We start from the raw sequence: 22,473 nt of genomic DNA on the forward strand, positions 1-22,473 counted from the left end.
GCGTTCGCTTACTAAGCGATCGATCGTGAGTTCAAACTCAGGGCCCTCAATTGACCAACTTTGTGTTATTATAGAATAAATACGTCCACGCAACCATCATCAGCGATGGACATCGATCCACGGTCGAAACAAGATCGTTTCATCCATACAACTGCTCTGCTCTGCAAGAAACATCGGGCTGCTGTTCTATAAATAACCCAACAATGATCAATATCAACTGTTTCCGCTGTCCGGTCTGCTGAACAATGGAAGAACAGATAGAATACCCTTACGCCTTAAATGGTTACTATAGTGTAATTTACCATAATGGAACAGAAAACCAAACGCCTAAATGTCTACTACTACTACTGTGTAATTTACAATTTATAGAAACATAAACATATGTACATGTACACGATACAAACCCGGCTCTGTTACAGATAAAATGTTGATGAGCCTAATAAATAAATAAAATGGGATAAAAAAAATATATATATCAATAAGTGACGTAATATGATTTTTATTAAAGCCGTTGCGGAATTCTTGCTTCTGTTTGTTGACATCTCGCGTTTCAAATCGACGAGCTGCCCCCCCAGATTATCCATGGCTTCGTGTATAATGCTTACACCTACACTAACCTAAGTTTATAAATTTGAATATTCTAATTCAATATGTGAACGAGTGAGTGAGTCTTCCGGGAGTGTGGTACTTGCGAAAAGATGGAGGGATCAATATGCTCTTGAATTGCGCTACACTCAACGGTGCGCTGCACTGGCACATCTAAGGCTATCTACTAGAGATGCACTAGAGGGCAAAACGGTTCTCTTTAATGAACCGTTCAGTGACCAACCGTTCACTTAAGTGAACTAGTTCTTTTGAGCATGGGGCTATCGTTTGTTTCCATTCGTTAATTTGAGGACTATTTACCTTGCAGCAGCAAACAAACGAAACAAACAAACGCTGGAGGAACAACCGCTCGAATAGTTTGCTGATTGATAATAATAACGCGATGGGCTTGAAGCTCGATGGATCGGTTGAATCCTAGAGACTAAGTCATTACCAGATACCTTCATGTTTCTGCTTCACAAACTTTCTCGTAAGTACGTCTGCCTCCTCCGATAGGAATATCAAGATTTCTTCAAACGAATTTTCCTAAAAATTTTGGCCATCTTTCAGAATGCCTTCGAGTGATCTCGAGAGTTGAGCAATGTTGTTTCTGAACTGTTGATTCCTGAGATTTTTTTTCCGAACGATCACGTAACTACTTATACACTCCCACTACTTCTAGTACATCTTTATGAATGGAAAGGTTCTTCTTGAAAAATTATTTATTCACATATATGACGAATATAACCTGACTGCAGACCGCGAGTCCACATATGCACAAATGGTTTATTTCTGCCATTTGCGGTTTATTTTTTAGCTTAATTTTTTTAACATGCTTAAATTGTACCTCGCCACTATCTTAGATTTCCACAGCACACAGTCTAGTTTTGAAAAATACGGTGAACTAGGTAGAAAAAAAAATTAAGTCAACCTTTGCTATTTTATTTACAGCTTATGACTTGAAAATTTAACAATTACATTGGATCAATCACTAAATCGGAATATAACTTTATCAGTTGTTGGACTAAATTGGAAATTAACTTTACGAATAAGCTATCTAAAAAGGAATGAAGGATTATTTGCATATTTTACATAACAGGGAGTGTGGAAACCTAGAAATTATTACGTAATTGTATAAATATTTTTCTTCTGTTCCGTGTCACGGAATTCATTGAGATTTGTCCTAATTCATTACAAAAATATTGTAAGGGGTTGTATCAAGGACACGACCACATATTTTCGACGTAGAACTACGTATTTATGTCATTCAACTCACTTGTTTACCACTTCGAATATTATTTAAGAATGCATCGAAATTTTTGTAATAGATTATTTTCTTCGTTACAAATAAATTTGACAAACGTCCTTTTACGTTTGACTACCAAAATATTCGAACGGGAAAATTGTCAAACGATCATTGTATTTTACATTTCCCTCTGAAATGTTTACGTAGTTCTCGATTCGGGAAAGTTCATTCACCTCTAGTATCTGAAATGACAATTTTCCCAGGCTTCTCAGTTTAAAAGTACGTTTAAGGGAAACATTTTCCGGTCTGCACAACGGCAAGCGAGTACAAAAGTACTCAACACCAAAAATACCCATGCTTGCATGTTTTGACGAAACGGATTCCCCCAGGCACATCGATTTAGAAGTCCGTGTTAGGGAAACACAGCTCAGTGGGGAAAAATACCCCCGACTTGCATGTTTTGACAAAGCGGATTCCCCCAGGCACATTGATTGCAAAGTCCGTGTTAGGGAAACACAGCTCAGTGGGAAAAAATTATCCCCGACTTGAATTTTTTGACAAAGCGGATTCCCCCAGGCATATTGATTTTAAAGTCCGTGATAGGGAAACACAGCTAGTGATCCCCGATTATTGAAATTAATCGTTCATCCACTAATCGAATACTTTTCAGCAGTTTGTTATTCGATACGATTAAGGTGAAGGTGGAAGCTAGCCACAAATGGCTGCCACAATGGCGCTCATTTCTTTCATCTTCCTTCCTCACCCCTCGCCCGAAAAATAAATAATTTTGCGAAACAGTGTGAAGAAAATGATCGTTTTCGCACACTTCCCATCAAGTAATATCAACCAAACTCTAATCGATTACTCACAAGATTTTAAATTTTCATCTGCTGTTGCACTGTATAGTGAAAAACGTCGGAAAACTCGAGCAAGTGCTCTGAAAGTTAAATTTTCATTTTTCAATCTTCGGCAATGGTTTTGTTTGCATGGTGAAAGCATCATAATTTTTTCGACATAGATGCCAGACAACATTATCGAGACAGCTATAAAAACCACTCAATAAAATGTTATTTCTGAGTCATAGCGTTTCATGTCATGAAAATCAATAGAATAAAATTGTGTTGATATCAATACAATTATTATTTTTACGTTTAATGGGTCTATAATGTAAGTTTGCATTACAGAGCATTGCAGAGCTCGGAACACTTCCACGGCTGCCTATGCTTTCAAAAACAGTAAACGGAAAAGTATTACATTCAATCAAAATGCCTCGGCCAACAAAGAGAAGGGTTAAGGCTCTCCAACGTGAATATGTGAAAACGATACGATCAACGAAGGAAAATATTAAGGAATTATCAACATCGAGTTACCATGCGGAAGAACTTGTTAATACCAAAAGAGCCCCAATTCGCATGTGTTATAAATTTGCTCATGTTACGCTCGCGTATAATCAGAATTTTACTTCATATGCAAATGTGCCTTCTATATATATATATTTATATTTGCAATTGTTCATAGGAACATATCGTTCATACATTTTACTTTAGTATTAAATTGTTATTTTTTCCAGATGTATTCAAAGACTCGTGTCAATGAAGCGCCACACAGTCTGATAAGTGAATTAATCTATTTACGTGCGCTTTGCTCTTATCTCACAAACACTATTACCCCATTTTTACACGTGGGTTTACCTATACTACTACAAAGGCTATAGGGTATACCCACATTCCGTTTTGCCTGCCAAGATCGGGTCGATGAAATGTCAACAATCGACCTCAAATGCTGCCACCTTGCAATCGAGTTATCGACCTTTTATATGCATTCATCGAACAACTTGACGCCACTTTTTCGCCAACATGTGCAAGGCGTCGACCTGCTTGCAGCGCTACTTCCAGCACTGCTTGCTGCTTGTTTGTATTGGTTTGTTATTGAAAATGAAAAGGAAATACATTGATCGATTTTAATCATTTTATTGAAAAAAAATAATAAAAATCCATGTATAATAAAAATAAGGTATATAATGGAATCGGTGCATCCGGGTTGTCTGGATTGACGATTCAAATCCGACTGAGTACATTGATGAATACCTCCTTGCCCTTGATGACACAGATATGTGGCTGAGGAGGATTCTGCAATGTGCGTGAAGCACGGGATCTCCGATGGGGAAAATTGCTCGAAATACTATCGATGGCCAGGTCCTGCTGCTGTTGCTGTTGATGCTGTTCCCCGGAATAGCACCCTGGACTTGAAGGATACTGCTGCTGGAAAGCTGATGCTGTTGGCTGGTGTGACAGAAGTGGAAATAAGCAATGTGGTGATGAGGGAAATCATCTTTCTCATTCGCCGATTGATTGAGTCGGATGTATTCATAGCTGAAACAAAATAAAATGATTAGTAAGTGAAAAGCAGAAATGAATTCCCTACTCACCAGTTGTATGATCCGGATAAAAATGCGAACATTAAAATATCATACGATTACGTTCGCTTACCTCGCCTATTTTCATTCTACTATACAACGGAATCAGTGCATTCGGGTTCCTCCGGGTGGTAATTAAGCTGAGAAAGTTGATAAATACCTCCTTGTCGTTGAATTTTCGTGTCTGAAGAGGATTTTTGAATGTGCGCGAAGCACGGAACCTCTAATGGGGAAAGTTCTTCGCAATACCATACCATGGTCAAATTCTGCTGCTGCTGCTGTTAATGCTGTCCCCCGGCATTGCCAACAGGGCTGTGGATGTTGTTGGCTGCTGTGATAGAAGTGGAAATCCGCACTGTGGTGATGGGAGAAATCATCTTTCTCACTTACCGCAAACGAGTCGAATGTATTCATAGCTGATAAGACAAGATAAAATAATTAATAATTCAAAAGCCGAAATATATTTCATACTCACCAGTTGTATGATCCATTTGTTTTTGTTTGAGATGACAGTTTAGCGGAGTGGAAAAAAGAACCACCAGTGATGCCATTTGGTTTGTTTAATTATTCAGTATTTTCGCCTAACGAACTATCCGCGTTGGCGATATTGGGGAATAGGCATGACAGTATGGATTTGCAGAAGGAATGAATACACTTTTAAAATGAAAATTATGAATGAACACGATTTTTCCTTAATCAAATTAATACTCTATTTAAGTGAAAATCACCATTGCCTGCAAGTGGTGAAAAAACGTAATAAAAAAATATGTTTTGAGATAATTTTATATTATAATGACAAGTTTTTTTGAGAATATCTGAACGTCTATAGAAAATAATTCAAATTAGGGTCATGACAACGTACTTTAAGTAGAAAAAATTATGCCAAGAAAAAAATTTCATACAAATTTTAGCAAATATAAACTGATTCGGGCCGACTAATATGATAGAGAATAGTTTGCCTTATACAAACTAATGCCGTATCCAGATGTCGATACCTAATCCAAGACGGGTCTATGGTACTAGGTGAGGCCGTTTCGCCACTAAGTTGGTTAGGGGAGCGGTATATGAAAACAGTACGGAAGAAAGCAGAAGGGGAATTATTTGCTTGTAGCGTGAAAGAGACAGACTGATCACGACCAAGCTTCGTCACTTGCGTATTGTGTTTTGTTTACAAACAAAACACAGTAGACTTCCAAGATGGCTGAAGAGTGGTATTAGCAAGTTGGCCCACCTTAGGATCAAGGAGCTGGAATTGACAGGTGGTTCGTTTTCGACAGTATGACGATAAGGCATGGATGATGCGAGACGGGATGAAAAATGACAGCGGCTTTTTTGTTTATAAACAAAGTAGATCAAATCTTAATGCTACATAGCGGTCCCCACCAACATATACCTACGCTGGGCTGGTTTCAATCGAACTAGCTGTTGTGTCTCACAACCCGAACGATCAGGCGAGTCTCCAGCTAAAGCAGTACGGCACAAGCCCACCGGTTATTAAGAGCCACCTCTTTTATATACCCACTAGCAAAGCTCCCACAATCGCTGAGTTTCCAATCCCAGCAGCAACGGCAACAACCCTCACGTCCCGTAGAACAGCAATGCAGACAATAACTTGCAGCAGTCACCGAAACACTACAATGATGCCAACAGCGTAAACAAAACCAAAATTTATGCGCAGCAAACACATAGCGGCATGCACTCCTCATTGCATACCATTTGTTATCCTCTTTCTCGGAAAACTCTAGCCGTTCGTTTGGCCGCTGTCAATTCGAACTCAAGTAATGGCTGAACAGCAGTTCTGACATAACGTTCCACCTTATTATACCGCCTTGCTTAGGATATACTTCTAGGCGCCTTGACCTAATCGTCGTCATCGTGAATACCCACAATCCAATCGACGAAAAAAACATCGACCTAACAACGACCGTAACGCTGTTACCTATTCCCCACAATCCAATCGACGAAAAAAACATCGACCTAACATCGACCGTAACGCTGTTACCTATTCACGATGACGACGATGAGGTATCGACATCTGGAGACGGCATTAGTTTGTATGAGGCAAACTATTCTCTATCATATTAGTCAGCCCGAATCAGTTTATATTTGCTAAAATTTGTATGAAATTTTTTTCTTGGCATAATTTTTTTCTACTTAAAGTACGTTGTCATGACCCTAATTTGAATTATTTTCTATAGACGTTCAGATATTCTCAAAAAAACTTGTCATTATAATATAAAATTATCTCAAAACATATTTTTTTATGACGTTTTTTACCACTTGCAGGCAATGGTGATTTTCACTTACATAGAGTACTAATTTGATTGAGTAAAAATCATGTTCATTCATAATTTTCATTTTAAAAGTGTATTCATTCCTTCTGCAAATTCATACTGTCATGCCTATTTCCCAATATCGTCAACGCGGATAGTTCGTTAGTCGAAAATACTGAATAATAAAACAAACCAAATGGCATCACTGGTGGTTCTTTTTTCCACTCCGCTAAACTGTCATCTCAAACAAAAACAAATGGATCATACAACTGGTGAGTATGAAATATATTTCGGCTTTTTAATTATTAATTATTTTATCTTGTCTTATCAGCTATGAATACATTCGACTCGTTTGCTTCCATCAATCGGTAAGTGAGAAAGATGATTTCTCCCATCACCACAGTGCGGATTTCCACTTCTATCACAGCAGCCAACAACATCCGTTTTCCTGCAGCATCAACAGCAGCAGCAGCAGAATTTGACCATGGTATGGTATTGCGAAGAACTTTCCCCATTAGAGGTTCCGTGCTTCGCGCACATTCAAAAATCCTCTTCAGACACGAAAACTCAACGACAAGGAGGTATTTATCAACTTGCTCAGCTGAATTACCACCCGGAGGAACCCGAATGCACTGATTCCGTTGTATAGTAGAATGAAAACAGGCGAGGTAAGCGAACGTAATCGCATGATATTTTAATGTTCGCATTTTTATCCGGATCATACAACTGGTGAGTAGGGAATTCATTTCTGCTTTTCACTTACTAATCATTTTATTTTGTTTCAGCTATGAATACATCCGACTCAATCAATCGGCGAGTGAGAAAGACGATTTCCCTCATCACCACATTGCTTATTTCCACTTCTGTCACACCAGCCAACAGCATCAGCTTTCCCGCAGCAGTATCCTTTAAGACCAGGGTGCTATTCCGGGGAACAGCATCAACAGCAACAGTATCAGGACCTGGCCATCGATAGTATTTCGAGCAATTTTCCCCATCGGAGATCCCGTGCTTCACGCACATTGCAGAATCCTCCTCAGCCACATATCTGTGTCATCAAGGGCAAGGAGGTATTCATCAATGTACTCAGTCGGATTTGAATCGTCAATCCAGACAACCCGGATGCACCGATTCCATTATATACATTATTATTTTTATTATACATGGATTTTTATTATTTTTTTCCATAAAATGATTAAAATCGATCAATGTATTTCCTTTTCATTTTCAATAACAAACCAATACAAACAAGCAGCAAGCAGTGCTGGAAGCAGCGCTGCAAGCAGGTCGACGCCTTGCACATGTTGGCGAAAAAGTGGCGTCAAGTTGTTCGATGAATGCATATGAAAGGTCGATAACTCGATTGCAAGGTGGCAGCATTTGAGGTCGATTGTTGACATTTCATCGACCCGATCTTGGCAGGCAAAACGGAATGTGGGTAGGTAACAGCGTTACGGTCGTTGTTAGGTCGATGTTTTTTTCGTCGATTGGATTGTGGGTGGGTACCCACATTCCGTTTTGCCTGCCAAGATCGGGTCGATGAAATGTCAACAATCGACCTCAAATGCTGCCACCTTGCAATCGAGTTATCGACCTTTCATATGCATTCATCGAACAACTTGACGCCACTTTTTTGCCAACATGTGCAAGGCGTCGACCTGCATGTAACGCTGCTTCCAACACTGATCGTCTCTTGTTTGTATTGGTTTGTTATGAAACATGAAAAGGAAAAACATTGATCGATTTTAATCATTTTATTCAAAAAAACACAAAATGCATATAAAATATAAACAAGATATATAATGCAATCGGTGCATTCGGGTTGTCTGGATTGACGATTCGAATCCAGCTCCTTTTTCTCCTTGACACACATATGTGGCTGAGGAGGCTTCTTCAATGTGCGCGAAGCACGAGATCTCCGATATGGAAAGTTGCTCGAAACACTATCGATGATCAGGTCCAGATGCTGCTGCTGTTGATGTTGTCTCCTGGAACAGCCACCATGGCTTGGAGGATACTGCTACGGGAAAGCCGATGCTGTTGACTGCTGTAATAGAAGTGGAAATAAGCACTGTGGTGATGGGGGAAGTCATTTTTCTCATTCACCAGTTGATGGAAGCAAAAAAGCCACATCATCCGAACGGGTGTATTCATAGCTGAAATAAAATAAAATAATTAGTATTTTAAAATGTCTGCTATCTAATAGTATACCTGGTAAGAAACCACTTTGGGAGAATCTGATAATGTCACATCTTGCGTTTGTGATTAATTTCCACCTGTGGCGAATCTACACCGTCAATCTCCCCACACTGTTGATCTGGCTTAGCATCATTCAATTCAATACCGTTCGTGTCCTTACTTCGTTGGTAGAAATGTCTCAGAACGGAATAAACTTTCACTGATATGCATCTGCTTAGTTGTTCCGTATCGAAATTCATTGCTTGTTGTGCCTGCTTCTGGGCAACGTTGTCCGGATGCATATGAACTAGTTTAGCTTCCGTGTTGGACCCAATTGCGTTCAGGAATGCCGCCGGTAGCAATCCGTTCGTTCCAGATTCATAAAGTAAAAACCTATCTATTCCACAAACTCCAAACTGAAAATATATATAAAATAAAAAACAGAAAAAGATTCCATACTCACCAGTTATGAAAATTGTTTCTTGGCTTTATTTATCTACTTGAAGTACGTTTTCCTGACCTTAGTTTAAATTATTTTCTATAAATTTTCAGATATTCTCACAAAAACTTACCTTTATAATATAAAATTATCTTTAGGCATAATTTTTGTATGACGTTTTTTCATCACTTGCATGCAATAGTGATTTTCATTTACATTGAGTATTAATTTCATTTGAGAAAAATAATGTTCATTCATAATTTTTATTTTAAAAGTGTGTTTATTCCTTTTGAAAATCCATTCTGCCATGCCTATTCCCCAAATACGTAACATCGAAAATTCGTTGGTCGAAAATACTGAATAATTAAACAAACCAAATGGCATCACTGGTGGTTCTTTTTTCCACTCCGCTAAACTGTCATCTCAAACAAAAACAAATGGATCATACAACTGGTGAGTATGAAATATATTTCGGCTTTTTAATTATTAATTATTTTATCTTGTCTTATCAGCTATGAATACATTCGACTCGTTTGCTTCCATCAATCGGTAAGTGAGAAAGATGATTTCTCCAATCACCACAGTGCGGATTTCCACTTCTATCACAGCAGCCAACAACATCCGTTTTCCTGCAGCAGTAACGTCCAACCCCTGTTGGCAATGCCGGGGGACAGCATCAACAGCAGCAGCAGCAGAATTTGACCATGGTATGGTATTGCGAAGAACTTTCCCCATTAGAGGTTCCGTGCTTCGCGCACATTCAAAAATCCTCTTCAGACACGAAAACTCAACGACAAGGAGGTATTTATCAACTTGCTCAGCTGAATTACCACCCCGGAGGAACCCGAATGCACTGATTCCGTAGTATAGTAGAATGGAAATAGGCGAGGTAAGCGAACGTAATCGCATGAAATTTTAATGTTCGCATTTTTATCCGGATCATACACTGGTGAGTAGGGAATTCATTTCTGCTTTTCACTTACTAATCATTTTATTTTGTTTCAGCTATGAATACATCCGACTCAATCAATCGGCGAGTGAGAAAGATGATTTCCCTCATCACCACATTGCTTATTTCCTCTTCTGTCACACCAGCCAACAGCATCAGCTTTCCCGCAGCAGTATCCTTTAAGTCCAGGGTGCTATTCCGGGGAACAGCATCAACAGTAACAGCAGCAGGACCTGGCCATCGATAGTATTTCGAGCAATTTTCCCCATCGGAGATCCCGTGCTTCACGCACATTGAAGAATCCTCCTCAGCCACATATCTGTGTCATCAAGGGCAAGGAGGTATTCATCAATGTACTCAGTCGGATTTGAATCGTCAATCCAGACAACTCGGATGCACCGATTCCATTATATACCTTATTTTTATTATACATGGTTTTTTATTATTTTTTTTCAATAAAATGATTAAAATCGATCAATGTATTTCCTTTTCATTTTCAATAACAAACCAATACAAACAAGCAGCAAGCAGTGCTGGAAGCAGCGCTGCAAGCAGGTCGACGCCTTGCACATGTTGGCGAAATAGTGGCGTCAAGTTGTTCGATGAATGCATATGAAAGGTCGATAACTCGATTGCAAGGTGGCAGCATTTGAGGTCGATTGTTGACATTTCATCGACCCGATCTTGGCAGGCAAAACGGAATGTGGGTAGCTTCCACCCAAGATGTGTAGAATAAAGGTGTGACCGTGTCGTCAATAAGTGCGCGAGGGGAAACGGTATAAATATACAGAGGACTGTGGAAAGGGATTTGACTGCAAATAGAGATGTCTAAATTTTTCGTTTATTCAATTGTCGATTAATCGTGGGGTCATTTTTAAATATTCGATTCATTCGAATAATTGTTTTTCAGTATTCGATTAACCGAGCGAATATTTATTTCTTGTAATCAAAAAGAACAGACATATTTGTAATAAAAAAGTATGATGTCATAATTTTAAAAGTTATATTAAATATAATTTTGAAATAAACATGGTGCAGAATAATTGTTTTTGAATGAAATGGTATTTTAGTATATTGATAAATTTACCATTTCATGATTTTTTGAGGACGATTGAAAAAAAAAGTGCACAATGAGAATGATGCACAATATTATTATTGTACCAACATAAATTTTTTTCTGTTCAAAATTACCTGTTCTTTGAATGTTGAATGAAATAGCTGATTTGTTTGAATATTTCTGTTTGGTCCTTATAGCTACTAGTTCAAAAGAGGTACATTTATAGAATCATTGACCACTAGTATGGTATATTTTCCTTGGCACTCTGAATTTGAATACTACTATTTTAGAACGGGAGCTGAGACCACCTTCTTTAAGTCCGCATTTTACTCCTGCAGACCCTAAATTCTTCTTCCCAGTCTCCTCCACCACCAGGGAATCATTTTTAGGGTTCAATCGTAAATGATTTAGCATATCCGAAGAATTTCGACGAAACACCATGACGGTTAACACTCTTATACTCGCGCATAGGTCTGAGAGACCAAGAAATCAATAATTCGTTAATTTCTCAGCAAAACATCAAAACTACGACATTGCGATTCTCTCTAGCTTCGTCATTCGTTGTTCATCATCGTTTAGCGTATCGTATAAGTTGGTACGAAGGGGACGTATGCCACTTTTTCACCACATTCGGTCTGAGACACCGACACGCGTACAGGAGTAACTTTTTTGGACAATTGACTTTTTTTCCTATTTTAGAATATTGTTCAATGAAATGTATAAATTAATGTCAGTGGCGTGGAATATTTATTAAATATAATGCATAATATCATTTTCGGACTATTCTTATTTGATTTTAGTCTTTTTGTCACCGGATTGAACGGATTCATATATTATTCGTCGATATACTCGTCGTTAGATTCATACGTGCAAAAGTAAAGTACAAATGTTTGACATTCGTTTAGTTGTTCACTAAACATAATGGTCACGCATATACACACTTGTGAAATAAATGCACTTGCGGAAGAATTGTAAACTGTAAATTATAAATTAATCGGTGGCTTATGGTTATTTTTACAGTTACAGCTTCGGGTTTTTTTTCTATAATATATGAGCTGAACAATATCGACGATAAAACAAATCGCAGGAAGTTCCTAGAAATCCTTTTATATCATCTTTTTATGCCCCATCAAAAACAGGCACTAGGTTTTTGTTAACCAAGAACACAGAAACAAAGAATATTAGATATAGGAAAACTTGAAATTCCAGAAACCTTACAATCGAATAATTAACCGACGTCTCTAACTGCAAAACGAGGGAAAAATACCTCCATCACCGACCGACACCGAAAGTCGATTTATTCTCTTGAGCTGAAACATATAAGATAGAGTATATTACAAACCTAACTTTAACCGTAAAAGACTTACCTTTCAACTTTTCAATGCTCTTATGCCCACCAAAACAATACCACACACAAAGAGCAAAAAAAAGATATTGCAAAATATTGCAGATTGTTTACATACAAAATCCAAGATGGCTGAAAGGCCTTTCTCATAAGCCGTGCTACCGTGTTGTATCTATCGTGCTTCCACCTTCACCTTAATCGCTCCAAATAATCGATTAATCGATTAATCGTCATATTGAGAGAAATATTTAGTTAGACTAATATTTCTCATCTGTTAGAAGGCCATGTGGAATCAAAAAAGTGTTCATTCCGCCTGAAAATCAATTATTATCTTTTACGCACCCCTAAACTCGTAAACGAAGCTCATTTGGAATCGACGGCATTGAGCTTCTTTTAGGAGTTTAGGAGAGCGTCAAAGATAATGATTGATTTTCAGGATAAAACTGCAGCGGCCGTAGGGTTTTTTTTGCTCTGGGTTTGCATCTATTAATCGACTTAAATTATTCATTCGCTTCGATTATTGGTTGTGCAGAATTCGTTCGATTAATAATCGATTTTTGTAGGAAGTATTCGATTAATCGATTAATCGAACGATTATCGGGGATATTTGCAAAGCGGTACATCGATTTTTAAGTCTGTGTTGGGGAAACCGTAAATCAGGACAATCAAAACTTGCCAGTTAGGGCGTTTAGATAACGCTTGACATTTTACAGTTATTCGATTGTTCATTCCATAAAAATAACATTTTATTAGTGTTAGACGCGTAGAAATATTTCCTATCAATTGATGCAAACATCTTTCCGATCTGTTAAGAAATGTTCGAGTTATAAGCAATTGAAATACGGGTAGGGTTAGCACACAAATCGGCAGAACAAATGTATGGGAAAAAGGAAGTTTTTCCAGTTTTCATGAATTTAAACCGTCTAGAGATTAGCGAGTTGTAATGTATAGCATATCAAACAAATCTTAGAGAATTTCCGATTCCATTGGTACGCAAATCATGAGAATTCGTTCACAGTGAAAATGGTTATTAACGTTAACTTTATTTCATAGAAACGTGACCTGTTTTCTGATTTGGCACCTTTCTTGAAAGACGTAGTTCTACGTCGAAAGATCAACATAGAATGATCCGAGCTGAACCCGTTCACCTCAATGACAACCAAATTGCTGTACATTCCCACTCTAAATCATTTTCGAGCAGTTGTCGGCACCATGTCGACCGAAACAGTGAAAAGTGCTACAAAAGTACTTGAAACTAACCCCAATATGCCCTCCACAGGCAGCACTGCCTATAATTTCAGCTATTTCTTCTAATTCTGCCGACTAATGCTGCACGAAATGGCATCCCTGCTCCGATTATTTTTCTTTTTCTTGCTAAACTGTCAAACCAAACAAAAGCGAGCGAATGGAATGTATTATCGCAGCTGTTCTTCGTAGAAAAGTGTTTTTCTGATCGTATCGATTGTTTTGAGTAATAGTTATTAATTTTCGCGTAGCCATTGTTGTTTCGTGTCGGGTGTTGTTTCCAAAATCGATCGGTCATTACCTGGTGTATTGAAGCATATCTGATAGGGTTTAATACTACAGATTGAGAATTTGCACACATGATGGCCGAAAACAACTAGAACCGGATACTTCTCACTTTGGACATACAGCGCAAGACCGGGTTTTGATCATGAGTGATGTAAATCTGGACCTTCGACGAATATCTAGAAACATCAGAGGAAGTTCCACAGACGCGGAGCATGCCAGAATAAATTTCAAACTTCTATACTACACGATTAAAATGATGCTGTTGAGTTATCTCTTGAAGAAATGACAAGCAGATGGTAGAGGTAATATTTACATATTATTTTCAACTACTGCTGTAAATATAAGAGAAACCAATCAAAAAGAAAATGCCGTATCGATTGGAAAAGTTATAACTGACGTGGGAAAAGAACTCTTGTGTTCAGCATCATTTGAGTGTGATTTACCAACGAGACTGCTACGAGTACTAATCGTAGTAGAATTGTATTCGAAAACGAGGCTGAATATGAACATGATTGACAAATTAGTTATCTCAGGTAGCAGTATATTAATCGAATTTAATTATTGTTCCATATTAATTCAATGGCATAGGATTATTTGTACAATCTGTTGTTGTCAATGATCGTGGCAGCAAGAAGATTATATGAAGACTACATAATATAGTGAAAACGTTATTTTGGTAGTGTCGATGAGGGAGACGACTAAGGTGGTAAATGAGTTATTAAGATAGATTTTATTTTTATTTGAGTTGTGTACCCAGCAAACATTAAATCGCATAACAAGCGTATATATAACATCATATGCCCTAAAATTTGGTTGGCATATAATGCGCCTAACTGGCATTTGCATGCAAAAGTGGAGGCCATATACATACATGGCAAAAGCTTACCGAATTTGTTTGGATGAATATGCAACTTTGACCAGCTATAATAGCGATTTTTACCATACTCATATACGATTTATTACAGTCATCGAAAAAAAAAACAAATGGCGCAAAATATTTTCGTGAAATGTTTATTGTAGCCTCACGAATCGCCATTTTTATATATGAATATTTATGTTTGTAGAAATAATAATTGTTTGATTGACTTGTGTTGGGAGTGGAATATGAATGTTTTAAATGACACAGATTGATGTTTGGTGAAAACTGCTCCGATATGGGTTCGTACTCCGGTCGTCTGGATTATCATCCACCAGCTATCTCGCGCGGCTATCTGCAATTTAATTCAACAGCGGTTAAAACTTTCGAGTGCATCAGCATTTCATTGACATTTCAATATGATGTAATATGTCCTTTATTAGGATCTAATATGATTTACTGTTTCATGATTTTCTTCAGCATGCAACACGATTTTCTACAGTACTGAATCGATTTAAATTATACGCTTATACGACACACAAACTGCATCAGCGTAATATACGCATATGATGCGGATTAAATATATTTTACGACAATGTACATCATAAAAATGATGTTTATTATACCGATATGCGACTTTATTTGATAATGGTATATAAAATCGAGTTTTTACATTTTATGCGATTTCAAATATACACGATACATACTTTGATTGATATTATATGCGATTATGATTTATTCGGATTTCTTGTAAGACTTGGCACGTGCAAAATTATACGATTTAATGTTTGCTGGGATATGCCCTAAAATTTGGTTGGCATATAATGCGCCTAACTGGTATATGCATGCAAAAGTGGAGGCCATATACATACATGGCGAATACTTACCGAATTTGTTTGGATGAATATGCAACTTTGAACGGCTATAATAGCGATTATGTTGGAATTGAATTGCGATCTAATATGAATATATTCATGAATTGTCAAAGCACCAAATACGACTTTTGCCATACTCATATACGATTTATTACAGACATAGAAAAAAAAACAAATGGCGCAAAATATTTTCGTGAAATGTTTATTATAACCTCACGAATCGCCATTTTTATATAAGAGTATTTATGTTCGTGCAAATAATGGTCACGCATATACACACTTGTGAAATAAATGCACTTGCGGAAGAATTGTAAACTGTAAATTATAAATTAATCGGTGGCTTATGGTTATTTTTACAGTTACAGCTTCGGGTTTTTTTTCTATAATATATGAGCTGAACAATATCGACGATAAAACAAATCGCAGGAAGTTCCTAGAAATCCTTTTATATCATCTTTTTATGCCCCATCAAAAACAGGCATTAGGTTTTTGTTAACCAAGAACACAGAAACAAAGAATATTAGATATAGGAAAACTTGAAATTCCAGAAACCTTACAATCGAATAATTAACCGACGTCTCTAACTGCAAAACGAGGGAAAAATACCTCCATCACCGACCGACACCGAAAGTCGATTTATTCTCTTGAGCTGAAACATATAAGATAGAGTATATTACAAACCTAACTTTAACCGTAAAAGACTTACCTTTCAACTTTTCAATGCTCTTATGCCCACCAAAACAATACCACACACAAAGAGCAAAAAAAAGATATTGCAAAATATTGCAGATTGTTTACATACAAAATCCAAGATGGCTGAAAGGCCTTTCTCATAAGCCGTGCTACCGTGTTGTATCTATCGTGCTTCCACCTTCACCTTAATCGCTCCAAATAATCGATTAATCGATTAATCGTCATATTGAGAGAAATATTTAGTTAGACTAATATTTCTCATCTGTTAGAAGGCCATGTGGAATCAAAAAAGTGTTCATTCCGCCTGAAAATCAATTATTATCTTTTACGCACCCCTAAACTCGTAAACGAAGCTCATTTCGAATCGACGGCATTGAGCTTCTTTTAGGAGTTTAGGAGAGCGTCAAAGATAATGATTGATTTTCAGGATAAAACTGCAGCGGCCGTAGGGTTTTTTTTTGCTCTGGGTTTGCATCTATTAATCGACTTAAATTATTCATTCGCTTCGATTATTGGTTGTGCAGAATTCGTTCGATTAATAATCGATTTTTGTAGGAAGTATTCGATTAATCGATTAATCGAACGATTATCGGGGATATTTGCAAAGCGGTACATCGATTTTTAAGTCTGTGTTGGGGAAACCGTAAATCAGGACAATCAAAACTTGCCAGTTAGGGCGTTTAGATAACGCTTGACATTTTACAGTTATTCGATTGTTCATTCCATAAAAATAACATTTTATTAGTGTTAGACGCGTAGAAATATTTCCTATCAATTGATGCAAACATCTTTCCGATCTGTTAAGAAATGTTCGAGTTATAAGCAATTGAAATACGGGTAGGGTTAGCACACAAATCGGCAGAACAAATGTATGGGAAAAAGGAAGTTTTTCCAGTTTTCATGAATTTAAACCGTCTAGAGATTAGCGAGTTGTAATGTATAGCATATCAAACAAATCCTAGAGAATTTCCGATTCCATTGGTACGCAAATCATGAGAATTCGTTCACAGTGAAAATGGTTATTAACGTTAACTTTATTTCATAGAAACGTGACCTGTTTTCTGATTTGGCACCTTTCTTGAAAGACGTAGTTCTACGTCGAAAGATCAACATAGAATGATCCGAGCTGAACCCGTTCACCTCAATGACAACCAAATTGCTGTACATTCCCACTCTAAATCATTTTCGAGCAGTTGTCGGCACCATGTCGACCGAAACAGTGAAAAGTGCTACAAAAGTACTTGAAACTAACCCCAATATGCCCTCCACAGGCAGCACTGCCTATAATTTCAGCTATTTCTTCTAATTCTGCCGACTAATGCTGCACGAAATGGCATCCCTGCTCCGATTATTTTTCTTTTTCTTGCTAAACTGTCAAACCAAACAAAAGCGAGCGAATGGAATGTATTATCGCAGCTGTTCTTCGTAGAAAAGTGTTTTTCTGATCGTATCGATTGTTTTGAGTAATAGTTATTAATTTTCGCGTAGCCATTGTTGTTTCGTGTCGGGTGTTGTTTCCAAAATCGATCGGTCATTACCTGGTGTATTGAAGCATATCTGATAGGGTTTAATACTACAGATTGAGAATTTGCACACATGATGGCCGAAAACAACTAGAACCGGATACTTCTCACTTTGGACATACAGCGCAAGACCGGGTTTTGATCATGAGTGATGTAAATCTGGACCTTCGACGAATATCTAGAAACATCAGAGGAAGTTCCACAGACGCGGAGCATGCCAGAATAAATTTCAAACTTCTATACTACACGATTAAAAGGATGCTGTTGAGTTATCTCTTGAAGAAATGACAAGCAGATGGTAGAGGTAATATTTACATATTATTTTCAACTATTGCTGTAAATATAAGAGAAACCAATCAAAAAGAAAATGCCGTATCGATTGGAAAAGTTATAACTGACGTGGGAAAAGAACTCTTGTGTTCAGCATCATTTGAGTGTGATTTACCAACGAGACTGCTACGAGTACTAATCGTAGTAGAATTGTATTCGAAAACGAGGCTGAATATGAACATGATTGACAAATTAGTTATCTCAGGTAGCAGTATATTAATCGAATTTAATTATTGTTCCATATTAATTCAATGGCATAGGATTATTTGTACAATCTGTTGTTGTCAATGATCGTGGCAGCAAGAAGATTATATGAAGACTACATAATATAGTGAAAACGTTATTTTGGTAGTGTCGATGAGGGAGACGACTAAGGTGGTAAATGAGTTATTAAGATAGATTTTATTTTTATTTGAGTTGTGTACCCAGCAAACATTAAATCGCATAACAAGCGTATATATAACATCATATGCCCTAAAATTTGGTTGGCATATAATGCGCCTAACTGGCATTTGCATGCAAAAGTGGAGGCCATATACATACATGGCAAAAGCTTACCGAATTTGTTTGGATGAATATGCAACTTTGACCAGCTATAATAGCGATTTTTACCATACTCATATACGATTTATTACAGTCATCGAAAAAAAAAACAAATGGCGCAAAATATTTTCGTGAAATGTTTATTATAGCCTCACGAATCGCCATTTTTATATATGAATATTTATGTTTGTAGAAATAATAATTGTTTGATTGACTTGTGTTGGGAGTGGAATATGAATGTTTTAAATGACACAGATTGATGTTTGGTGAAAACTGCTCCGATATGGGTTCGAACTCCGGTCGTCTGGATTATCATCCACCAGCTATCTCGCGCGGCTATCTGCAATTTAATTCAACAGCGGTTAAAACTTTCGAGTGCATCAGCATTTCATTGACATTTCAATATGATGTAATATGTCCTTTATTAGGATCTAATATGATTTACTGTTTCATGATTTTCTTCAGCATGCAACACGATTTTCTACAGTACTGAATCGATTTAAATTATACGCTTATACGACACACAAACTGCATCAGCGTAATATACGCATATGATGCGGATTAAATATATTTTACGACAATGTACATCATAAAAATGATGTTTATTATACCGATATGCGACTTTATTTGATAATGGTATATAAAATCGAGTTTTTACATTTTATGCGATTTCAAATATACACGATACATACTTTGATTGATATTATATGCGATTATGATTTATTCGGATTTCTTGTAAGACTTGGCACGTGCAAAATTATACGATTTAATGTTTGCTGGGATATGCCCTAAAATTTGGTTGGCATATAATGCGCCTAACTGGTATATGCATGCAAAAGTGGAGGCCATATACATACATGGCGAATACTTACCGAATTTGTTTGGATGAATATGCAACTTTGAACGGCTATAATAGCGATTATGTTGGAATTGAATTGCGATCTAATATGAATATATTCATGAATTGTCAAAGCACCAAATACGACTTTTGCCATACTCATATACGATTTATTACAGACATAGAAAAAAAAACAAATGGCGCAAAATATTTTCGTGAAATGTTTATTATAACCTCACGAATCGCCATTTTTATATAAGAGTATTTATGTTCGTGCAAATAATAATTGATTCATTGTCTTATGTTGGGAGTGGAATATGAATGTTTAAAATGACACAGATTGATGTTTGGTGAAAACTGCTCTGATGTGGGTTCGAACTCCGGTCGTCTGGATTATCATCCACCAGCTATCTCGCGCGGCTATCTGAAATTAATTTCAACAGCAGTTAAAACTTTCAAGTGCATCAGCATTTAATTGACATTTCAATATGATGTAATATGTTCTTTATTAGGATCTAATATGATTACTGTTTCATGATTTTCTTCAACATGCAACACGATTTACTACAGTACTGAATCGATTTAAATTATACGCTTATACGACACATAAACTGCATCAGCGTAATATATGCATATGATGCGGATTAAATATATTTTACGACAATATACATCATAAAATTGATGTTTCTTATACCGAATTGCGGCTTAATTTGATAATGGTATATAAAATCGAGGTTTTACATTTTATGCAATTTCAAATATACACGATACATACTTTGATTGATCTTAGATGCGATTCTGATTTATTCGGATTTCTTGTAAGACTTGGCACGTGCAAACTAATACGATTTAATGTTTGCTGGGTAATCTATCCTCATATAAATTGTATACAACAATAAATAATGGTTTTGAATAACAGTTTTTTTCTCTCTTTACTTTGTGTTTATTATGAAAACGAACACTGCCATAAGAGGGGTCGAGCCAAAGTACGTAAAATAGAAGGTTATCTCCTCCCTGCTTTGTTCAAGTAGTGGTAGGCAAAGAAAAAAAGCAAAAAATTGTAATAAACCATCAATCGAATCCATATAAATTCGAACATTTTTGGATTTTTTTTAAATTGTAACAAAAGGACTGTCTCAAAATATGTTTCTGAATGATGAAATAGCAGTTTACTTAATCATTTTAAAATTGAAAACAGTGAAATTATCGCACCTGTATTATAAAAATAACTCAACAAATATGTGCAGATGTTATATCGAAGAAGTGTCGTTCCCGCTATCAATTTGCGGGATACGATGAAAGATTAACTCCCACACTATTAAAGCATTCATCAAGAATCATCGCGACGCTTCCATTGGTTTCGGCTTGGAGTGTTCAGCTGAAGTGAGGCCACTTAAGAAACCAAATTGGCGTTTCTGGAAAACGAGACAAACATTTCCTCCATCCCGGGTTATTTTCCGAAGTGAAGAACTTCCGCAAGAAGTGAATGTATGAATTTGGAATTTCGTGTGAAACCAATGGAACGAAACGTTTTGGAAGATCCAAGAAGTGAATGCATGGAATAACTGAAAACATCTTCAATTAGTTTATCTCATCACAATTTATATAAAACACACTTACCTCTAGTACGAAGACGTCTTCTTTGCTGATTATAGGTTAAAACAGTATCCCCAAAAGAATCCGGCGAAAAATGAAGCTAGCAAACAAATATATTTCGCGTATCGAACGAGTTTTTGTATCCGAAAAAGTTGAACCATTTCCGTCTCAACAATTTGTTGGTCGGAAAACGATGGAAAGTTATCCGGCTTTCTTCAAAACTTTTCAAAATTTTCCTACTCCGGCATCGCGGGACGTGGCACTTCGACATATTGCTGAAGTAAACAAACACTGTTCAGTATGAAATCGATAAAAATCATATCAAACTTTACGTGCAGTTAAAATGCGGTACACTATCATGTTTATCGTCGGCTCGACTTACGATTTTGTCACTTTTTACGATTTTTTGAACTTTTAAAAACGAGAAATATTGAAAAAACTTCTGAACATCGAACAAATTGAGGATTGTTTATTACTAACTTCTTCGTGTGTGTAACACATGCACGCTCCGTGTGTATGAACAGGTAATATCACTTACCTTCTATTCTACGTACTTTGGGATCGAGCAGTGCTGTTATACTTATGACAGACATACAGCTGTACTTGCGTTGTACTTCGAAAATTGTATGTCTGTCACCATGTACAGCGCTAGAACCATGCAAGCAACTCGGTACAATCGCTGTACCTGTACCGACCTGTTTTACCGCTGTACATGGCTACAGTTCTACTGTGCGCAGCGCCATAGACGGTTAGTGGTGGGTAGCATGAACAAGCAGAATCAAATCACTTGATAAACGTTCTTTTCATTGACTTTCTTTTAAGTTAATAACTCAGATTGGAAACTTTTTTGTTGTGTTTGATAGTTTAGACACTAAATAAAAACCTTTTTCATTGAAATATGTGGTGGAAATTGGAAAAATATCTGATTGTCAGTTTGACATACGGTACAATGTACAACCAAAGTATGTCTGTCATGGTACGATGGTACCTGTACAACGCTGTACACGTACAACGCAAGTACAGCTGTATGTCTGTCCCTGGTATTATCAGACGACGCGGTTCCAGATTGGCACAGTGTTGGCCCGTAAGTGGTTGTCGAATACGAAGGGTAGGTCGACAAAATCATTGCCATATGGCAAGATATGGGCACCGTTGTCGACACCATTTGTTGGGACCGATCTGACACAACAATATAGAG

At 37.0% G+C, this 22,473-nt stretch overlaps 4 long non-coding RNA genes across 4 annotated transcripts; 2 read left to right on the top strand and 2 right to left on the bottom strand.

The window, feature by feature from the left end:
* Positions 1–3,785: 3,785 nt before the first annotated feature.
* LOC129769023 (uncharacterized) lies at positions 3,786–4,808 on the bottom strand. Its single transcript, XR_008741793.1, has 3 exons — positions 4,723–4,808; positions 4,260–4,663; positions 3,786–4,203 (listed from the first exon to the last, which is right to left on the bottom strand). It is a non-coding gene; the product is annotated as an uncharacterized LOC129769023 (long non-coding RNA).
* A 1,862-nt stretch (positions 4,809–6,670) lies between these two features.
* LOC129769020 (uncharacterized) lies at positions 6,671–7,935 on the top strand. The gene is made up of 3 exons (XR_008741790.1): positions 6,671–6,792; positions 6,852–7,249; positions 7,306–7,935. It is a non-coding gene; the product is annotated as an uncharacterized LOC129769020 (long non-coding RNA).
* A 248-nt stretch (positions 7,936–8,183) lies between these two features.
* LOC129769022 (uncharacterized) lies at positions 8,184–9,106 on the bottom strand. Its single transcript, XR_008741792.1, has 3 exons — positions 8,732–9,106; positions 8,627–8,676; positions 8,184–8,567 (listed from the first exon to the last, which is right to left on the bottom strand). It is a non-coding gene; the product is annotated as an uncharacterized LOC129769022 (long non-coding RNA).
* A 376-nt stretch (positions 9,107–9,482) lies between these two features.
* On the top strand, positions 9,483–10,515 carry LOC129769018 (uncharacterized). Its single transcript, XR_008741788.1, has 3 exons — positions 9,483–9,590; positions 9,650–10,086; positions 10,143–10,515. It is a non-coding gene; the product is annotated as an uncharacterized LOC129769018 (long non-coding RNA).
* Positions 10,516–22,473: the final 11,958 nt, after the last annotated feature.

Source organism: Toxorhynchites rutilus, chromosome 2 (genome assembly GCF_029784135.1).
Source record: "Toxorhynchites rutilus septentrionalis strain SRP chromosome 2, ASM2978413v1, whole genome shotgun sequence".
Lineage (NCBI taxonomy): Eukaryota > Metazoa > Arthropoda > Insecta > Diptera > Culicidae > Toxorhynchites > Toxorhynchites rutilus.